We start from the raw sequence: 21,138 nt of genomic DNA, 5'->3' as shown, positions 1-21,138 counted from the left end.
ACACTTAAACATGGTTAAAGTGGCAGATTTTATGTTATATATATTTTATCACAATAACAAAAAAAATTTTTTTAATCTTCAATGTCTCCCCACTGCCTACTAAATGAAGTGCCAACCTCTTAGTGTGCCCTGGACAGTATTTACTTTTTCTTCTTGGTTTACGTTTTCATCCTCTTATCACATCATTTCCTGCACATAGTCTGCATTCCAGCCACATGGAGCCACTCAAAATATGCCATCCCTTGCAGGGTCCCACGCTTTCTCTGTGTAGTCAGTCCCTACAGCCTAGAATGCCTTTCTTTCTTCGAGAAGCAACCACTCATCCCTCAGGATAGAGCTTACATGTAACATTTCTGAAGTCTTCCCTCGAGTCCTCAGTTCCTCTTGCTTTGATGGTAGTCTAGCTCGTGGCTGTGCCTCCACAATGTCCCTTATCCCATTACTGTATCCTATGAGCTTCTATAGAGCAGGGACGTTTTATTTTAAAAATGCGTATTTTCTTTCAAAAAAAAAAAAAACTGAAGTTAATGTTTCCATTCTTCTCCAGAACTACATAAGACCTTAGTATACTTTAATCTGCCCCTCATCTTTCACTTCACTATTGTTTAGCTTTTTTTTTTTGGATAACATTTTTATTATTATTTCCAACGCTGTTAGTCAGTTTCTACCTTACTGATGCTTCTTCTGTCCATCTGTGCAGTTTTCCTTTCATAGCTCTTTTAGTGAGGATCTATAGGTAGGTATACTCTGTGTTTATGTAAAAACAAACAAACAAACAAACAAAACCCTTATTTTATTGTTACTCTTGAATGACAGTTTAGTGAGTATAAAGTTCCAGGTTGGCAGTTTTTGTCCTTCAGGACTTTTGAAGATGCTATTTCTATTATCTTCTGGCATCTACTTTTTGCTGATAAGTCATGTTGTCAGTCTAATTCTTGCCCCTGTTAAGATAATCTATCTCTTGTCTCTGGTTCTTTATAAAATGTAATCTTTGTCTTTGGAATTCTGCAGTTTCATTTCAGTGAGAATAGGAATAGAATTATTTTAACCTCAGTACTTCTTGTACTTCCTGGATATGAGGATTTTTGTCTTTCATTGGTTCTGGAAACTTCTTGGCCATTATCTCTTTACATTTTGTCTCTTCCCAGTTCTTTTTATTCTTTCCTTTTGGAGTCATCAGAAGATGTATATTGGACCAGTTTTTACTTCAGGACTCTTATTCTTGCCTTTGTATTTTCAATTTTTTATTTCTTTGAATTGCATTTTGGGTTACTTCCTCATACAATATAGCTTTCATTTCAGTTCACTGAATTTTTTTTTTCAAGTTCATTGAATTTTAAAATCCAGTGGCTTTATTTCTAACAACACAACTTCTGATTTGGATCTTTTAAACTATGCCCTTAAAAAACATCTTACTAGGGCTTCCCTGGTGGCACAGTGGTTAAGGATCCACCTGCCAATGCAGGGGACACGGGTTCGAGCCCTGGTCCGGGAAGATCTCACGTGCCGCAGAGCAACTAAGCCCATGAGCCACAACTGCTGAGCCTGCGCTCTAGAGCTTGCGAGCCACAACTACTGAGCCCACGCGCCACAACTACTGAAGCCCACGCACCTAGAGCCCGTGCTCCGCAACAAGAACAGCCACCGCAATGAGAAGCCCACGCACTGCAACAAAGAGTAGCCCCTGCTCACCGCAACTAGAGAAAGCCCGCATGCAGCAACGAAGACCCAACACAGCCATAAATAAATAAACAAACAAATAAATAGCTTACTGTACTGTTACTTTATTATGATTTTTGTCTCCTCTCTTCACCTTAATGTGTTTCACCACTTCAAACATACTTATTTTGTAGTGTCTCTTAGATGTACTTTTACTTCTTTTTCTTGCTCCAATTTGTTACGTCTGCCACCTCTCCTTTGTACTGGTTTGCTCCCTAGCTTGTATTACTTTTGTTCTTAGGGTGGTTCATCTTCAGTGGGGATTGTTTTTCTGGTTGAGTTCTATGTGCTCTGTGTTGAGGACTGTTCTAGACAGATTTTGCATTGCTTCTGCATAGGAGCTTAGCTATGTGTTAATAAAAAAAAGTTTTGTTGTTGTTGTTATATATACATATGCTCCATTTAGCCTGGAAATGGAAGTTATAAATTGGTTCTATAAGGGTTGTTAAAAGAAAGTCCCCGTAAAGAGGCACATCTTGGCAGTCCTTCCTCTTTTTGCTTTCAGTCTCATCATGACATGCCTCTGGTTTCTTCTAGCCCCTATCTAGGATGCATTAGTCCTCCTAGGCTGCAGTGGTCTTTGTGAGGCTCCTCATAATATTTTATAATGTCAATAGATGTTCAGCTACTTTCCTGCTGCATTAGTCTTTGATAATATCTAATTCCTTAATTGACCCAAATTATTTTTGTCCCTGCGTTTGAAACTAATATTGTATTTTCCCTCCTTCTCTTTCTTTTTTATGACTGTTCCCATTTGGTTTTTGCTTGTCTTTTGAACATTCAAGTAGATTTTCCTTCTAGTTAGGAATATATAGTTATCATAATGGCATTTCTTAAAAAGTAATTCCCATCCCTTTGTTTTGTTACTCCTAGTTTGTTACAGAGTAAGTCCTAATAGAAAGTCAATTTGTTACCGAGTCCAAGCTCACTCTGCTCGTTCGTGGCAAGACAGGCCAATAAATCGGAGACAAGGTGCTGAAGCAAGGAATACGACTTTATTCGGAAAGTGGGCAGACCCAGAAATGGCCAACTAAAGTCTCAAAATAGCCATCTTATCGGGGTTTGGATGCCAGTTACTTTTATAGCACAGAGATGGGGAGGAGATGAGGAAGTAAAGTAAAAAGGCCATAAGTTTTGCAGATATCTCCTGGAATGGCCAGGCTCCTGGAGGGGATGTGTTAATTTCTTCTTTCTTGTAGCCATCCACAGGTGGACAGGGTCCGGATATTTCCCTGAACAAAGGCACTTTGGTTTAACCTTCAGGCAGAGGGGCGGGGTCCCCCGAGGCAGGCCATTATGTACAGACAGTATCCTTTCAGTGAACAAAAGCAGCAGAAAGCAAGTTAAAGTAAAAGAAACAGATCCAACATGTATGTAGTCAGATTTGTTTCTTCCCTGTTACAATTTTAGTTTACATATTTTAGATGATTTTTGCTTTATAATGAGTATGAGAATCTACCATTGTCTTTTCTTCTCATTCCCCAAATATCCTTGCGTATTTTTGCCTGTTTATTTTTTGCAAATGGATTTTGTTAAGTACTTTAAAGCATTCTGTTGAGTTTTAATTCATTTTGTTTCTTTGTTAACCTAATATAGTGTGATCTTTAATACCTATTGTCTTTCCAGGTTTTACAAGGTTTCCCTCCCCAATTATTGATATCTCCCATTATCTCTCCCAGTACAGTTTTATTATTGTATTTAAAGATATTCTCTGTCACACTGTAAGTCTTTTTGCATTTTTGTAATGCTTCTGGCCATGCCTAGGAATGGGATCTCTCTCATTAGTGCTCTTTCTACCTGTATATTTGTCTGTTTTATACAGAGATGTTGTTGCTTCAAAGAACTTTGCTGATCTTCACCAGCCTGCTTGTATTAATCCTAGTGCTGATGTTTCTTTCATTAATGTGATGAGTTTAATGATAAGGAAACATCTTGTGTTACTCTTTCCACCATCTCCTTAATAATCTGATTATTTTATTTTATTTATTTTTTGGCTGCGCCACGCAGCATGTGGGATCTTAGTTCCCTGACCAGGGATCGAACCCATGCCCCCTGCATTGGAAGCGCGGAGTCTTAACCACTGGACCGCAAGGGAAGTCCGATATAATCTGATTCTTAGAACATTATTAAAGGAGGGATTTGACACTTTTTTTTTTCTTTTTTTTTGGCTTGTATTTTCTCCTATTTGTTCCCTGGTCCGCCCTTTGGAGCTTCACAGAATCTGTTCACTCCCCATTCCACATGAATGCCCTTCCTGTGTTTAAAAACCAATGCTGGATCATGTTTCCCTTAATTCTGCTTGATCTCCTAATAGGAAGTCATCTTATACCGTAACTGTAAAGCATTATCTCTATTGCCAGTAAATTCCTGGGTAATCCTCTGTGTTGATTAGCACAGGTTTTCTAGAACTTATTTTACTTTATCAGCTTTCAGTGGAGAAATTCAGAGCACAGATTTCACTACTGAAAAATTGCCAAGTTTTTACCTTCTTGGCGAGGCACCTAACTACATGTATTGTCTGAGTTCCCTCTGCCTTACCTCCTTGTTTTGTTGGTGAGGATTTGGGGGCTTGAGAGCCCCTTGTAGATGCAGGAGCAGTGGGTCTACACCTCTCCTACAGGTACTTTCTGAGCTGCTTTCTTTTCAAGACTACTCTCCAGGCTCAGGCAGGTCAGGGGTGAAGGAGTGTGACTCAGGAAGTGTTTATCAATTGCCTTGGCAAGGGAAAGTGCTGAAAGTGAGAAAGATCAGGAGGAAGCAATCCTGACTCAGTTTCATCCTTTATATTCCTTACCCACTGAAACTTAGAGGCTTGTTCTGGAGAAACCGGAAACTAACTTCTGATTAGTGAGCCGCAGAATTTCAACTGATTCAACCAGAATATTCTATGTACCTGTTGGGGATGACACATATCTATCTTACCTCTCTCAGATTCTTTTTTTTTCATATAATGGATTCAATTAGAGAGCTTGTTTTTTTTTGTTGTTGTTGTTTTTTATGAAAGCTTATTTATTTATTTACTTATTTATTTTTGGCTGTGTTGGGTCTCCGTTTCTGTGCGAGGGCTTTCTCTAGCTGCGGCGAGCGGGGGCCACTCTAAATCGCGGTGCGCGGGCCTCTCACTGTCGCGGCCTCTCTTGTTGCGGAGCACAAGCTCCAGGCGCGCAGGCTCAGTAGTTGTGGCTCACGGGCCTAGTGGGATCTTCCCAGACCAGGGCGCGAACCCGTGTCCCCTGCATTAGCAGGCAGATTCTCAACCACTGCGCCACCAGGGAAGCCCTCTCTCAGATTCTTAATGGGAGCTTCAGATAATATGAAGTATGTAAAATTGCCTTGTGAATAAAAGGACTATTATAAATGGCTATTATGTTGATGATGGTGATGATGATTATTACAAAGCATTTTTAAAATGTTCTTGTTACTAATAGGATAGATTATTAACTGACAATATTTACCTTCTTTCGTTTTGTCCCTTTTCTTTCATAGGGAATAAGTGAATAATTATTTCCTTAATGCCAGAAAGTTAAATTCTAAAGGCGAACTTTTTTTTTTAATTGAAGTATAGTTGATTTACAATATTGTGTTAGTTTAAGGTGTACAGCAAAGTGGTTTAGATCTTTTTTTTTTTTTTCAGTTCTTTTCCATTATAGTTTAATACAAGATATTGAAATGTAGTTCCCTGTGCTATACAGTAAATCTGTTGTTTAAAGGAGAACTCTTTGACCAGCTAATCATAGGCCTGCTGATAAATGGAACTGAAAGACTGAACAGTCTCAGAATTGATGAACAGTTTGCCTGATTCAGAAGTTTGGTAATCACCAGCTGTCTTCAGAATTTGATGCAAAGCAGATTCACTGTCATTGACACACAGGACGTCTGGCATCTGAACTTGGACATCACAGAGCACAAACTGGGTTTTCCCCCAAAGTCTCTGGCAGACGGTGTCTGCACTCTCTCTGGCCTTTCCCTGTGCATGTTTTCTAAAGGTGATGATTTAGTTATTAGAGCACAGGGCAAAGCATTTATTTAGGTAGCAGTGTTGACCCCATTAGTAAGAATTAAATTTAAGGAGAAGGAAAAGTGCTGAGCCAATTGAAAGCTAAGCTATTCCCATAATTAGGGAGACTGTTTAAAACCCCATGATGTACACTTACGGTTTCACCTTCTGACATTTTTCCTCTTAGTTTAGGAACAGTATCTCCAGGAATATAAAACTCTGGTGTTATTTATAATACAAGGACCGTGAGACAGTGTGTTCATTTGCAGCAGTTTAGAAAAGATGGTAAAATGTATACCCTAGGAATCAGTACATAAAGAAAATAAATATAAATGTCTCTTAGCTTTTCTTCCTCCTCACATACGACCTTTCACTGAATGCTATCCACCCGACCTTTGAGTTGTTCTCTTACCTGTTTCATCCGGTTACTTCCAGGAAATCACCACTTCCTTTCTAACATTGCTTTGACTCTCGTTGAGTGCAGGATGCTCAGATGGTAACCCATGGCCTGCCGTCACCCCTGCGGTTAAAGGCTGCCTCAGCAAAGACAGTTTTTGTCACAGTAGTGGCTGTTAAAGCAAGGAATGAAGAATAATAAAAGACAAGAGAACATCTCCGGCAGCCCCCAGGGGCTAAGCTGAAATAGCACAATACAGCTCACCTTGTTTGAGTTCACTGGCTCTGAAAAGCAGGAGTTTACCAACCAAGTTTTTTTAGCCAGTAAACCACAAACAGGACAAATTATAAACACAGTCTGTTCTGAGTAGCCTGCAGAAAAATGCTGTCCAGAAGATCCATTGGGATCTTTGAAATTAGGCCCCCTTTGAGCTGGTTTCATTTACCTCAGACAGGCAAGCTGCAACTTGCTTTTTTTTCTGAGCCTGTAGAAGCATTTCACTGCAGCATTATTGATAAAAGCCAAATATCAGAAACAACCTAATGGCCTAGCAATTAGGAAATGGTGAAGTCAGTTATAATAATCACCTCAATGGGATGTTGCAAAATAACAAGAAAGAATAATGAAGAAGAAAGTATCAATAGCAATGAAGGATACTTTTGTGATAGAATGTTAAATGAAAATGAGACCGTGTTTCTCTAAGAGTGTAGCTATGCTGAAGTATACTGGCTGGTTTACTGGCTAACAAAACTTGGTTGGTGAACTCCTGCTTTTCAGAGCCAGTGAACATGCTTTATAGCATGTTCCCACTAGCTATCTAGTATGATTTGATCATAATGTTTTTAGTGTACATTTTTGTCATTCTAGTTAAAGAAAAAGTTATTTCATTCACTCAACCTCCATCCGGCCAGTGTGCCAGAGCTTGGGGCACAGACAACAGCCAATAAAAGGCAGTTCTTCTGGGGTTTTGCACTATATCATTTTAAAAATCATACTTTTCCCCTTGATCAGAAATGTTATCACAGAAATAATGCAGCACCTGAGGAACAGCAGAGTTTCACCACGAAGTTCATCTTTCATAGCTCATTCTGGCTTTTCATTTCAAAAACTAGCAGCAGCCACAATAAACCACCACCATTCAACGTCTATAACTTCTGGCTACAACGTACCTTGTTCTGGATTGGAGGTTTCAAATATTCTGAAGTCCTTTGTCACTAATTCTACTTTGGTTCTGGCTTGGCTGGTTTCCTTTGGACAGAGACGAAAGAAAATCCCCAGTGTCTGAAGACCTGGGTTATTCTTTCTTCTCACTGTAAAATGGTTGGCTTTTTTTTTTTTTTTTTTTATCCTTAAACTTTAAGAATGCTCTCTGTTTTAGGTACTCCACGGAGTCAATAATGGGACAAGGCGGGAAAATTTCAGAAAGCCCTTCTGTTGAAAAATATAAAGGATGGTGTTATGGGTTGCATGTGTCCTCCCCAAAAGATATGGTGAAGTCCTAGCTCCTGGTACCAGTGAATGGGACATTATTTGGAAATAGGGTCTTTGCAGGTGTAATTGAGTTAAGCTGAGGCCTTTAATCCAATATGACCAGTGTCCTCCTAAGAAGAGGGAAATTTGGACACAGAGGCAGCCAGGGAGAATGTCATGTGACAACAGAGGCAGAGGTTGGAGTGATGCAGCTGCAAGCCAAGGAATGCCAATGACCGAGGCAAAGAAGGATTCTACCCGGAGTTTCAGGGGGAGCCTAGCCCTGCTGACACCTTGACTTCAGACATCTATCCTCTAGAACTGGGAGAGAATATATTTCTAATGTTTTAAGCCACCCAGTTTGTTGTGCTTCGTTATAGCAGCCCTAGGAAACTAACACAGATGGTAAAAGCAAGGATTATATTCCATATTTTTTTAAATTTATTTTTATTTTTTAAGGTCTTTCTATTTATTTATTTGGCTGCATCGGGTCTTAGTTGCAGCATGCAGGCTCTTCGTTGTGGTGCACAGGCTTCTCTCTCATCATGCGGCTCGGGCTCCAGAACGCGTGGGCTCTTTAGTTTGCAGCACACAGGCACAGTAGTTGTGGCGTGCGGGCTTAGTTGCCCAGCGGCATGTGGGATCTTAGTTCCCCGACCAGGGATCAAACCCACGTCCTCTGCATTGGAAGGTGGATTCTTCACCCCTGGACCACCAGGGAAGTCCCAGGATTATATTCAATAGGAAAGCACTTTGATGAGCACCCGAGGGAGCATAGAAATGGATAAGGCATCGTGGACCTGTTCAGGCTTTTAAGACCCTAGAGGACAGTGATATTTCAGAGCTTTTGTATGAGTCAAACACAACATATTAAAATTAAAACAATTTAAAGAAGAGAACTTACAGGCTAGAAAATAGGAACACATAAGGTTACTTAGAAAACTTTTTGCATTGAAAGCAAAAGAATTTAAAAGTGGGAAAATTCAGAAAAGATTTGATGATTAAGTATGTTTGTACATTTTTTTTTTAAGTATTTGTTTATTTATTTATTTATGGCTGTGTTGGGTCTTCGTTTCTGTGCGAGGGCTTTCTCTAGTTGCGGCAAGCGGGGGCCACTCTTCATCACGGTGCGCGGGCCTCTCAGTATCGCGGCCTCTCTTGTTGCGGAGCACAGGCTCCAGACGCGCAGGCTCAGTAATTGTGGCTCACGGGCCCAGCTGCTCCGCGGCACGTGGGATCTGGGATCTTCCCAGACCAGGGCTCGAACCCGTGTCCCCTGCATTGGCAGGCAGATTCTCAACCACTGCACCACCAGGGAAGCTCTGTTTGTACATTTTAAGTGCTGAGAACAACCTGGGCCTGGCACATAGGAAGCACTCAATATATATTACCTGCTAGTATCATCAGCTATTATTTCACCTGTTCATTCAGTTTTTATTTTAGCAATCCTATCTGAACTTCCAAGAACTTTTTCTTCTTCTCTGATTTTTTTTCTCCTCTTTTGTAGCAACTATTTTTATTTTATGGAGGATGTACCCTCTCAAGTCTTTCTGAGGATATTACTTACCATGTTTAAAGTTTTTCTTTGTCCATTTCACTGACCTCGTGTTTGTTTATCATAGTCCTTCTCTTCAATGCATTGTTCTTCTGCTTCTCAAATGTAGGGCATTGTTTGATTGCCTGGTCTTGTTGATTTCTGAAGACTCTACTGGGGAGGGCGTGGCTGCTTTCCTCCGCAGCTGTCCATTCACCGCCTGAGTGGGGGGTTAACTATGGTGTCCGAGTCTGTGTGTAGGCAGGGTCCGGGCAGGTTTCCCTCTGGTGTGGGTGGGTAGGGACGCCCCAGGTGGCCACAGGGAGGAGAGCTCTGCTCTAGAGGTGCAGTGCTTTGGAATGCAGTATGTTTCCTTCCAGGACAGTCTTCAGATTCTCTTGGCTCTCCTTTTTTTCAGAGGTCCGCTGCTGCCGCTGAAGCCCCATGAGGACAAATCTCTATCTCTTGAGAGAGAAGTTTTCCGGCATAAGCTTGAGATCTGTCTTTTAGTGCATCACCCAAAGTGCTGTATGTTGGCCCCTCCTGTTTCTACATTCCTGGGCTGAGGGCTTAGAGCTTCTCCAGTGTCCCCTGAAGGTCCTGTGCTTTCTCAGTTTCTAGGGAGTGGGTTTCCTCTCTCTCCATCAGTTCCATGCCCTCTGTTTTCTATCTTCCAGGGAGATTTTTGGAATTTCTGGTCTATCAGTAGTTCTCATTCTTATTTTTCTGCCATTGTGTTGTATTTTCTTCCATCTGTTCATATGTCCTGCCTACCTTTCTCCTTTATTTATTTATTTTATTTATTTATTTTTAATATTTATTTATTTATTTATTCGGTTGCACCAGGTCTTAGTTGAGGCACGCGGGCTCTTTAGTTGTGGCATGCAAACTCTTAGTTGCGGCATGCATGTGGGATCTAGTTCCCTGACCAGGGATCGAACCCAGGCCCCCTGAATTGGGAGCATGGAGTCTTATCCACTGCACCACCAGGGAAGTCCCTCCCCTTTATTTTTATTTTTTATTTTTCAGTGGGAACATAGGAAAGAGGGGAAATAGATGTATGGATATGTCCAGTCTGCCGTCTTGAACTAGAAAGTTTTCTTTTTATTCTCAGCTTGCCAAAGTCCTATTAATGAAGCTCATTTCCCCCCAGGAAGATTAATGTGAATATATTTGCTGTGCAGGCTGGGTCTCTGGACAGTCCTTGGAATAATGGTGACCCTTGTCTCCAGGATCTGCCTGTTCAGAGAACTCAACCGCTTCGAACAGCAAGGGTGGAACCATCCCTCTTTAAGGAACACCTAGGGACTTGATCTATTACTATAGCATCCTGCTTGTCTCAAGCTTTGAGGATAAAGTAGGTGTGTTAAGTAGCTATGATTAGAGAACCATAAGACAAGCACCTACCCCAAAATATCTCCTATACTGCCATCTGTCAAAAGTACCTAAAATAGCCTCTGGTCATCAGGAATCTCTGTGTGACAATGCTAGCATCCTCATAAAGAATACGAGCTTAAGGCTTAAACAAGTAATAACAGCCAACATCTTTGCCTGGAAGCTTGGGTTTATAGAAACCTGAAGGGAGGGGACTGATGGACGGGAAGGGGAGAACCTGATCAAGACTCCCTAAAAGGGGAGAGAGGCATAATTATGTGCTTCTTCGTTGTCCTGTGTGCCCACGCTGGCTGATATCATGTTGCTTCTGTTTCTTGCTTTGAAATGAAATACTAAAGAGAATTGGCAGCAGGAAGGTAAGACCTTTGCCTGCACAGGCACAAGGGATAGCAGTTCTTTAGGGATAGGTTGAGGATAGAAAAACACAATTATAGATTGTCAGCATTCCCTTCAGGGCAAAAACCGAAGAGGCCCTCATGTATGGAATCTTCCTAGCTAAGATTAAAGCCAAGCTCTGAAGGGCTGCAGCCCTGCTTACAAAAACTGACTTTTAAAAAAGTTCTGAAGTAAAATTGCATATTTTTTCGTGTCTCAATGTCAAGTTCAAGAAGCCTGATTCTCCTACTCCCCTCCAATGTTGATAAAATATATTGAAAATAAATTTCTAATTTTTTCCCCCAGTGGTAAATTATTAACCAAGGATATACAGAACAGGATTTTAAATCAATTAATCTGGTAGTGTTCGAATTAGCAGCAATCAGAATCCACTTCATTACAGTTTTTGTCAGTTGAGCGTTTTAATCAGCCCAGAGCTATATTTGGTTTGCCCTGGCTGAAGCAGCTGGGGAGTTGCTACCTTGTGATTTGCGCCCCTGCTGACAGCAAAATGTGGCACTGTCAAGATCAGAAGGCCTCCCTGTGGGTCCATCTGACTAGATGAGAGCTGTTGTTTATGGAACCGTTTGAAGATGGGCCAGTCCCTTCACATACACACGTCTCCCTTCTCCTACTCAAGTTCACCACTCAGGCAATTCTTCCCCCTCTTCTCTTTCCTTTCCTTTCCTTTATACTTCCTCCCTTGGTGTTTAAGCAGTTCTGTGGCTTTCAATACCAACTCTATGGCTCCCCATTTATACCTCCAGCTCCTCTCTCCTCTGAACTCCAGACATGTTTATCTGGTGCCCTGTTCAACACTCCACTTGGATGTCTTGGGTTGGTGCCCATTTCAGGTCATGGCAACCCCATTCTTCCGGTTGCTCAGTCATCCTGATCACTTGTCTTTGTCTCATACCCTACATCCCATCCAACAGCAAATCCTCAGGCTCTCCCTGCAAAATAAATCAGGAATCTGACTCCTTCTCAAGACCCTCACTGTTACCACCTCGGGGCAAGACGCCATGCCCCCACCCAGATAACTGCACGGGCTTCTAACTTAGCTCTCTGCCTTCTACACGCTCTTCAACATAGAAGCCAGCAGCCGAGGGAGCTAATCCTGCAACACTTCCCATCTCAGAGGCAAAGCCAAAGATCCCTTGTATTTTTTTTTTAATTTTTAAATTTTTAATTAATTAATTAATTAATTAATTAATTAATTAATTTTTGGCTGTGTTGGGTCTTCGTTTCTGCGCGAGGGCTTTCTCTAGTTGCGGCAAGCGGGGACCACTCCTCATCGCGATGCGCGGGCCTCTCACCATCGCGGCCTCTCTTGCTGTGGAGCACAGGCTCCAGACGCGCAGGCTCAGTAGTTGTGGCTCACGGGCCCAGTTGCTCCGCGGCATGTGGGATCTTCCCAGACCAGGGCTCGAACCCGTGTCCCCTGCATTGGCAGGCGGATTCTCAACCACTGCGCCGCCAGGGAAGCCCCAGATCCCTTGTATTGACCTACAAACCAGCGTGGCCTCCATTGCCTCCATTACATTGCCTCCTGGTGCCTTCCCATTTTCTAGCCATGCTAGTCTTGCTGTTACTGGAATACAGGGCACGTTCCCTCCTCCAAGCCTTTGCATTTTGTGTCCCCTCTGCCTGGAACTCTTCTTTCAGACATCCACATGTTTCATTCTCTCATCTCTTTTAAGACTTGGCTCAAACAGGACCTTCTAGCTCATGAATTCTTCAGCAGTGTCTCATCTGCTCTTTAACACATCTGTTGAGCTTTTGATAAGCAAAAAATGTTATCTTGTTAGTTTTACACCTGTGCTTGGTTATTTTTCAAATCTGCCAGGGTCTTTGTGTGTGTGTGTGTGTGTGTGTGCAAATCTTATACATTACTTTTTCTTTTCTTTCTTTAAATATTTTAAGCATCTTATTTTATATTTGTATGCCATGATTTCATTATTTGAAAAGCTCGGGGACCTGATTCTCTTGTCTTTCTTTTCTATTACCTTTCTTCATGGTGCCTGTGTATTTTGTAATTTGGAATTCTAAGCTCATGTTTGTCTGGGTTCTCTCCAGGGGTTGAGGAGAGTTCTTCCAGAAAGGATTTATCATTGCCTCTGCCAGGTATGTGTGGGAATTACCAACCCAGGACCACTTAAAGGTAATTTCTCCCCTTGGGATTAATTGGACTAAACTTGTAATGAAAAATGGAGCAAACCTGTGGTTGTCAATTCTCAAAGGAGAATTATTTCTTTCCACAGAGCACAGTGGCCAGATTTTTTTTTTTTTTTCTAGTTCATCCTTTCACCCACAAGGACGCATCTCTTAAAGGTTCCTGGTTTTATGAGGCACCTTAGTTCCAACACCTCATCTCGAATGCACCCAAGGCTCTAACTTCTGTCTGTGTTGTAGCCATGAAACTCACGTCTCTAGGTTCTGGAGATCAGCAGATATCTCATGCAGCTGCTGCCTCAGCATCAGCTTTCCAGCTTTCTGTTTGTTTTCAGCCTTGGGGGATTTTGCTTATATTCTTGTGAATGCAGTTATATATTTAAAAGGTGTTTGTTATATTTTCCCCAGTAATTTCAGTATTTTGCTGTGTTGCCATTTTGCTAGACACAGAAATCCAGACTTTCCCCATGCATGTGTAATACTGTTTTCTTTTTTAAAATCTGCATCTTTCATGTAGTACTGGACCATAGACTTCATAGTAATAATACATGGATGTTATACATCCACGGGATATACAATAATATTTAATTATACCCTAATATTGGATATTATTGCTTTTATAAATTAGAAGAAAACCCAATTAGCTTTTTTTTTTTCTTTTAATGGAGAGACACATAAGGCAGTACAGAATAGTGGAAAGAACATGTTCTCTGGTGTCAGATGTACCTGGATTGGGTTCCAGTTCTTGGACAGTTTAGCTATTCTGAGCCTCAGTTTCATAATTTATAAAATGGGATAATAATATGCAATTGGAGGGGTTACAGAGGATTAAAATGAGTGCATGTAAAGTGCCAGGGACATTATGAAATAAATGGAATTTTTACAAATGTTGATGTACTTTTCATACAATGTTATATTTGTGGTGATAATGTAGCCTTGGGATGTGTCCCGAGGGGACGGAGCAATGACTGAAGCTTGCAGGTTATGTTTGGGAAGCTGAGGAAGGCTTCTTAGAACTGGCTTTTGAGCTGGCTATAGGCAGGGTAGGGGAGGCTGGTCGAATCTGGAAAGAAGACTGGGAAGAGGAGGACATGGAGAGTCGCGTGATGAGTTTGCTCTCCTTTCTCAAGGTGTCTGTTCTGGCGTATTTCAGGGGTTTGTAATACTGTCTCCAGTCGTCATCTGAACCGTCTGTGTAAGATGCACGCAGTCACCGTAGTCCCAGGAGGCCTGCCTGGGGCCACGGGATGCTTCCTACTTGGTTGACCTGAGTTTATTGGTCACAGCTACTACAGTGACTTTTTCTTTTTTTTTTTAAATAAATTTATTTTTTTATTTTTGGCTGCATTTGCTCTTCGTTGCTGTGCGCGGGCTTTCTCTAGCTGCGGTGAGCGGGGGCTACTCTTCGTTGTGGTGCGCAGCTTTCTCATTGCGGCGGCTTCTCTTGTGGAGCACGGGCTCTAGGCGCACGGGCTCAGTAATTGTGGCTCGCGGGCTCTAGAGCACAGGCTTAGTAGCTATGGCGCACAGGCTTAGTCACTCCTCAGCATGTGGGATCTTCCCGAACTTAACCACATGACCCCACTATGCTGCAGGGGGTGTTGGGAAAGGTAGTCTTTTAGCTAAGTACCGTGGTGCCCCAAATAATTATCTGAATCTTATTACTAAGGAATAAGGGGAGGACACGCACTGAATAGACACCAGCAGTCTTTGAGCCTCACTTTTCCTGTATCTTTGACCCTCATCCCTTTCTTGTCCAGGACAAGATGTGCGCCATCATTCCTTGTTGAATACATTTCTGTGCTTTGCTCTTCTCGGAGCTCAGCCCATTCCTAGGGCTCATTCGCTCTCTAACACCATCCCTGAGCCTTACGTCATCTCTGAGTCGGTGATGTCATCACCATCATCCAAAGAGAAAGAACAGTTGGGGTGAGGCTTCCAGGATGGTCACGGATGACAGGAAGCTCAGAGATGGGGTGATGTTTAAGAACAAGATTAGGCCAGAAATATCAGGAATCAGAAATAACCGTTTTACATACAGCTTGGTAGTTTTTTTTTTTAAATAAATTTATTTATTTATTTATTTATTTTTGGCTGTGTTGGGTCTTCGTTTCTGTGCGAGGGCTTTCTCTGGTTGCGGCGAGCGGGGGCCACCCTTCATCGCGGTGCGCGGGCCTCTCACTGTCGCGGCCTCTCTTGTTGTGGAGCACAGGCTCCAGACGCGCAGGCTCAGTAATTGTGGCTCATGGGCCCAGTTGCTCCATGGCATGTGGGATCTTCCCAGACCAGGGCTCGAACCTGTGTACCCTGTATTGGCAGGCAGATTCTCAACCACTGCGCCACCAGGGAAGCCCTGGTATTTATTTATTTATTTTTTTAATTGTATGTTAGAACAACCATGGCAAAATACCTAAGCCTTCTTTAAAAATTAAAATATAATTGTATTTTATTAATACAAAGGTAAGATGTATTCATTGTATTAAAAAAATAGAAAATACAGATAAGAGAGGAAGGAAAAAAGGAAGAGAAAAAAAATCATCAGAGGGAGAAAAAAATTACTTTCACCTTGGGAGGGGCATTTCTTTCAGATCTTCACGTGTATAAATTTGATCCATGAAGAGTTTATGTAAGGATCTATGCATCTGTACTATTTATAACGTTTTGAACTTGTTAAGCCTTACTTTAAAAGCCCTATTTTACTGCTCAGATTCAGCTCTATCTTTGATTGAAATTTTTAGGAAGCTAGTGAGGTTTTCTATGTGAATTCTTTAATATTTTTCTTTCCCTTTAATGAGAACATGAAACAACGGGAAGGTAGGCAGAGGCAAGCAGCAGGAGAGGGCATGATTCTGTCAAGAGAATCAGGCAATTCAGAGATTGAATAATAAGGAAAGAGGGGAGGTCTTCTTAAGTAACCCAGAGCAGAATGCTCTTACTTCCGAGAACCATAGAGGAGGACTGGGGCAGCTACAGGGCAAGTCTGAGGTCCAGAGTCTCAAGACTGACTCTAAAACTCCGTTTCCTTTTGTGTAAAATGGGAATAATAAGAACTCCTACCTCAGAGAGAGTTATTATCAGGATCAGAAGGGAAAATATATGTCAAAACATGATTTAACTCATGAGGTACTCTATATCAGCGATCCCCAACCTTTTCGGCACCAGGGACTGGTTTTGTGGAAGACGGTTTTTCCATGGATGGGGGGGAGGGTGGTGGATGGTTCAGGTGGTAATGTGAGCGATGAGGAGTGATGGGCAGTGGCAGATGAAGCTTCCCTCGCTCGCCCGCCGCTCACCTCCTGCTGTGCGGCCTGGTACCTAACAGGCTGTGGACCTGTACCAGTCCACGGCCTGGGGTTTGGGGACCCCTGCTCTATATGTATTTTTAAAAAAACAAAACCTAGGGACTTCCCTGGCGGTCCTGTGGTTGGGACTTCGCCTTCCAATGTGGGGGGTGTGGGTTCGACCCCTGGTCGGGGAGCTGGGATCCCACATGCCTCGCGGCCAGAGAGCCAAAACATAAAGCAGAGGCAGTGTTGTGACAAATTCGATAAACGCTCGAAACATGGTCCACATCAAAAAAATCTTTAAAAAAAAAAAAAGCCCCTGTAAACTTAGAGCTAAAAAGATTTTTGATAACATGAAGTCCGTACGCCTTTTAATGTTGAGGAAATGGAGATCCATTGTTTGCTTATATTAATGTACTGAATAAAGGAACCTTACAGATGATGTTGAGAATAGGAAATGCTTTTGTTGCTGAGCACTGTAAGTTTGCACTAAGATAATTGCTTTCCAGAACTTTCCAGGTACAATATGTTTGTGAAGGTACATTGCACAAGGGCGTCTGCCAAAGGGTCAAGGGTTTGGAAACCTGGCCCACAGCCCATTTACCGGGCTGTGTGCCTTTGGAGCAGTGTCTGCCCAGAGATGCACCTTTTATTAATTCGGCTGAAGGTACCCTATGGTATGGCAGGGGCCCAGTCTTTATCCGTGGGGTTCCTGACCAACTGCCCCCGACTGACAGCACCTTTGCTACTGTGGGCAGCGTCTTGGCAGCTGGCTGAAAGCCATCACGGGAGGGCCAGTTGCTCTTCTCCTGCCTTTTAGGTAGGGCGTGGTCAATTACTGCAGACAGGAGACGGCCAATCTTTTCTTCTATCCACTTCCCATCCCAAACCACACTTTCCTTGCTGCAGGGCAAGGAAGTTATTAGTGGCAAACTGTTTGCACCAGCAGGCGGTCCCTCTCTGGGTTGTTAGGCATGAAGCTTATGGGACGCTTACTGAACGTTCACATCCTCCCCTTTACCTTATTGGAAACTCATGTTCTGATGGCCCCTGTTATCCTGACACAGAGAAATGTTATACCCGCCTCCTGAATTTACCTTCTGTCACATTCACTCTGGTTCCTTTCCAGTCTCTTGACCTAACTCGGCTCAGTAACACAGAACCCCTGGAGGCCTCTTTTGACCTCCCCCGGGCACTGATGCTTGCAGGCTGGGCGGCAACCTTGTTCCAAGTGGTCAACGACAGAGCCACCAGCGCAGTTCAGTGGGAGGCCTTCTTGGGATTTGAGTTGTTTCTTGAGGAAGACTCAAAGCAAGGTCCAGCGGTTCCCAAGCCCTCCTCATAGGATGCTGGGTTTGACTGTTTTAATAGGCTCCTTGTTCTTTCTGGTTGCCTCTGATAAAGCTAATTCACCTGTCAGGACCTACAAAGTTGAAGCTGCCCCGGTGGCCCGGTCCACATCACACGTCTAAACCACAGTCAGCCTGATCTCAGGCGGCCTTGGCCAGCAGCGGCTTGAAGCAGGATCTCAGTTCCCCGACCAGAGACTGAAGCCAGGCTGTGGCAGTGAGAGCGCGGAATCCTCACCACTAGACCGTGAGGGCCAGTGACCAGTGACAAGGCCCTGGCTTGTCTACTTTGTAGAAATGAATTTCAACAAAGAGATGGAAAGTAGTGAAACAAGTAAAGTGTTTATTAGGAGGGAAAAAAAAGTACATGTGAATAGACACACATGGGCAGGCTCAGAGAGACAGTTGTGCCTTCGTGGTAGTTTAAATCACTTATATGGGGCATTTCTTCTGGATTTCCTCTGGCCAGTCATCTTGCTTTGCCTGGCTCTGAGTCCTTATTTGGTTATAACTCAGGGTCCTCCCCTGTGTGCGTCTGCATCTCTTAGCCAAGATGGATTCCAGCTCAGAGGCCTGTGGAAAGGTTGACATCACCTATTATGGGGTGGCGACCCCTCCCTTTTGGCCCCCGAGGAGCCTTTCTGCACATGTGTAGTCAGGAAGGTCTCCTTGACCTCGAGAATGAGGAATATGTGGTCTCTTTATCTCTTATCTGGGCAGGACTCAGCTCCTCTTCTGCTCCTGCTATCATCTTCAGCTGCTCAGCCTGGGGCCCATCTATCTCCTGCCTCAAGCTGCACTTATGGGAAATGCCTGTCAAGGAACCCTCAGATACACCAATCTCAATCCTGCAGCTCCGCTTAGCTAGCTCACCTTACCCTAGAAAATAGGACCTGCTTGCCTTGTAAGGAAATCTCCGACCTCCTAGCCAGTCATGCCCTGTTTCCACGTTGCCACTTCTAATGTTCTATAAAACTCACTCTTGCCCAAAATCCCTCAGGAGGAGTGGTCCACTGCTTATGACATCCTGTACTCTCCCAATCCGTGGATTGTTTTCCCTTGAATAAAGGACAGCCAACTCATCACTAAATTGTTTGTTTTGTCATTTGATACCCCTCACCTCCCCTAGATTACCACATCATTTTTCCCCCCAAATTTTGTGTATTTTAATAACATATATATGGAAAAATACACAATATGTTGGTAAAGAGGAAAAAAAATCACCCGAACTTCAATGTATGAACCTAAGTACTGTTCAGTGTGTGAACCCAAGACTGAGTTCCTTCCATTCTTTCTCCAGTGATCATAGCTTTTCTGGTTGTAACCATAGCAAAATGGAAATTTGTGTCTCTGGTGGATCTTTGTCATTGTGTTTGAACACAGGGTATCCAAAAAAAAAAAAAAAAACTCTGGCTAATTTCTGCGATATAAGGAATTTATTTAAACAACATTAGTTTCTGGGGAACTGGGAAAACAAGGCTGGAGACTACACAGCCAGGAATGTGACAGACCTAGTCCAAGGAAGATGCTACGCTGTTGTCACTGGGCACCGACATCTCACCTGCAGGGCCGGCGGTGCTAATGCTGGGGTCTCAGCACAAGCCTGGAATCACTTCTGCTGCTCCTCTGGAAATTAAATGTTACTGTATGACACTTCCACCACCACGCCACTGGGTGGAATCTTGCACTCCCTGTAACCTCAAGTCACCAGTTTCTGAGGGCGTCTGGTTGTTCTAGGACAGCACTTTGGGTGCAGAGGATGTCATGAAAGCGAGGATGTGGCATTTTCAGCTACTATAACGGGAGGAAGACCCTGTCTGTTATGGAATTCTCCACGTCATTCTTAAATGACTAGCTGGGAGGCCTCTGCTGGGGTGTCCCACTCCTTGTCATCCCTAGTTCACGTGTGAATTCCTAAATGTACTGAGATGCTTCTGGAAAGGGGGCGGGAAGAGGGAAGGTGATGAGTCTTGTTCTCTCCTAAAAGAACAAGTGTAAGCTGTGTGGGTGGGGAGGGAACAAGGAATGGGTGGGGAGGGAACAAGGAATGGGCGGGGAGAGAGTGGTGTGCACTGGGACTAAACTCTAGTTCACCGTAACATACCAACTTGTAACTCACAGCAAGGCTCTGGCACACTCACTAGGAAGCCCTTATCTAGGTGTGCTTACTCCTGGAAGCCTTGTTACGTATCTGAAATAACAAATACTTGGAGTCCAGACCTCCTCGTACTGGTTCTTCTTCAGCCTTGAGCAAATCAGTGAACTTTTTTAAGCGTCAATTTCATCATCTTCATGCTATCGAAAGCATAGATTATAATATTGCCTGGGTTGTTGTGAAGATCACATTGAAGAAAGTGCCAGGCAAAAATAAAATGCTAATATTATTCAAGTTCATTGAATCTAAGATGCTAATGATTGGAAGAGCCATCATTATTTTAAACACCATGAAGGAAGAAAGAAATCCTGTCAGTTATACCATAGCACATCACTTTCTTATCCTGTAAACTATTTCTACACATTGAAAGAGATTTTTGGGGGTTGCTTCGGCAGATTTTTATCCTGAGTCTTTCTTGTGCATATATAAAAAGGAAATATAAGTGAATATACATTAAGGTATGTTTAAATTTCCTGACAATATTTGTCCATTTCTGCTGAATCACTTGTCAAGACATTTAGTGAGGTCTGTGTATTTTCTGCACAATTTTGCCTCTGTGTCGTCATGAGCATTGGGGATGCAGCAGTTCTGAAAGGAGTGCTTCACATCGCCTTCTTTCAAGCCTCTGACACCAGTTCTGCATAGTCCACATGTGTGTACAAGCAATGGCATTATCTTCTGCCCAGTGTTTGGCCAACTTAAGACATCCCAATTTCAGAGATGGTAAAGCATGAAAATATTTACATGTTAGAACTGATGAAATATAGTAGTATGATTGATTCTATTTCATTCCCTAGGTTTGGCTTATAAAGGGAGAAAGCATGAGAAACCCTTTGCCCCTTCTTAGGAACTGTACTTGCTATTTGAACAAACTTCAGTGGATGGTTTACCTGAGATATGGTTGTCAGGGTGGGGGAAATTTCCCCCTTCCCCTCTTGGTCCTTTTGGCTGGTCAAATAATTAAAATGACATAAGGCAGATTAACAAGAGAAAACCAAATTTAATTGCTTACGTACAGGAAATCCACATAATGTGAGAGATTCCAGGTAAAATGAGAGTCAGTAAAATGAGGTATATATGTCATCCTGGACCAAGGAGAAGGGGATAGGGGTCTGGGACTTCAAAGGGAAAGAAGGCAATTCACAGGAAGATGAAAAAGAGCACATGTTTGGTAAACAAATGTTTGCTGCATCATACAGAGACAGAAGAACACAGAGAGGAATTTTAACAAACAGACTTTGCTAGGTTCCTCCCTGTCTACCACACCTAGTTCACATTATACTGTATTTAT

General features: G+C 42.8%; 1 protein-coding gene across 3 annotated transcripts in view; it reads left to right on the top strand.

Moving 5' to 3' along the window:
• KIAA0319 (KIAA0319 ortholog) overlaps positions 1–21,138 on the top strand; it is a 75,832-nt gene that overhangs the window by 4,686 nt on the left and 50,008 nt on the right. The window lies entirely within an intron of this gene.

This window comes from Balaenoptera musculus, chromosome 11 (assembly GCF_009873245.2).
Source record: "Balaenoptera musculus isolate JJ_BM4_2016_0621 chromosome 11, mBalMus1.pri.v3, whole genome shotgun sequence".
NCBI lineage: Eukaryota > Metazoa > Chordata > Mammalia > Artiodactyla > Balaenopteridae > Balaenoptera > Balaenoptera musculus.
The sequence above is the reverse complement of the archived record's forward strand: the minus strand, read 5'-3'. Positions and strand labels throughout refer to the sequence as shown.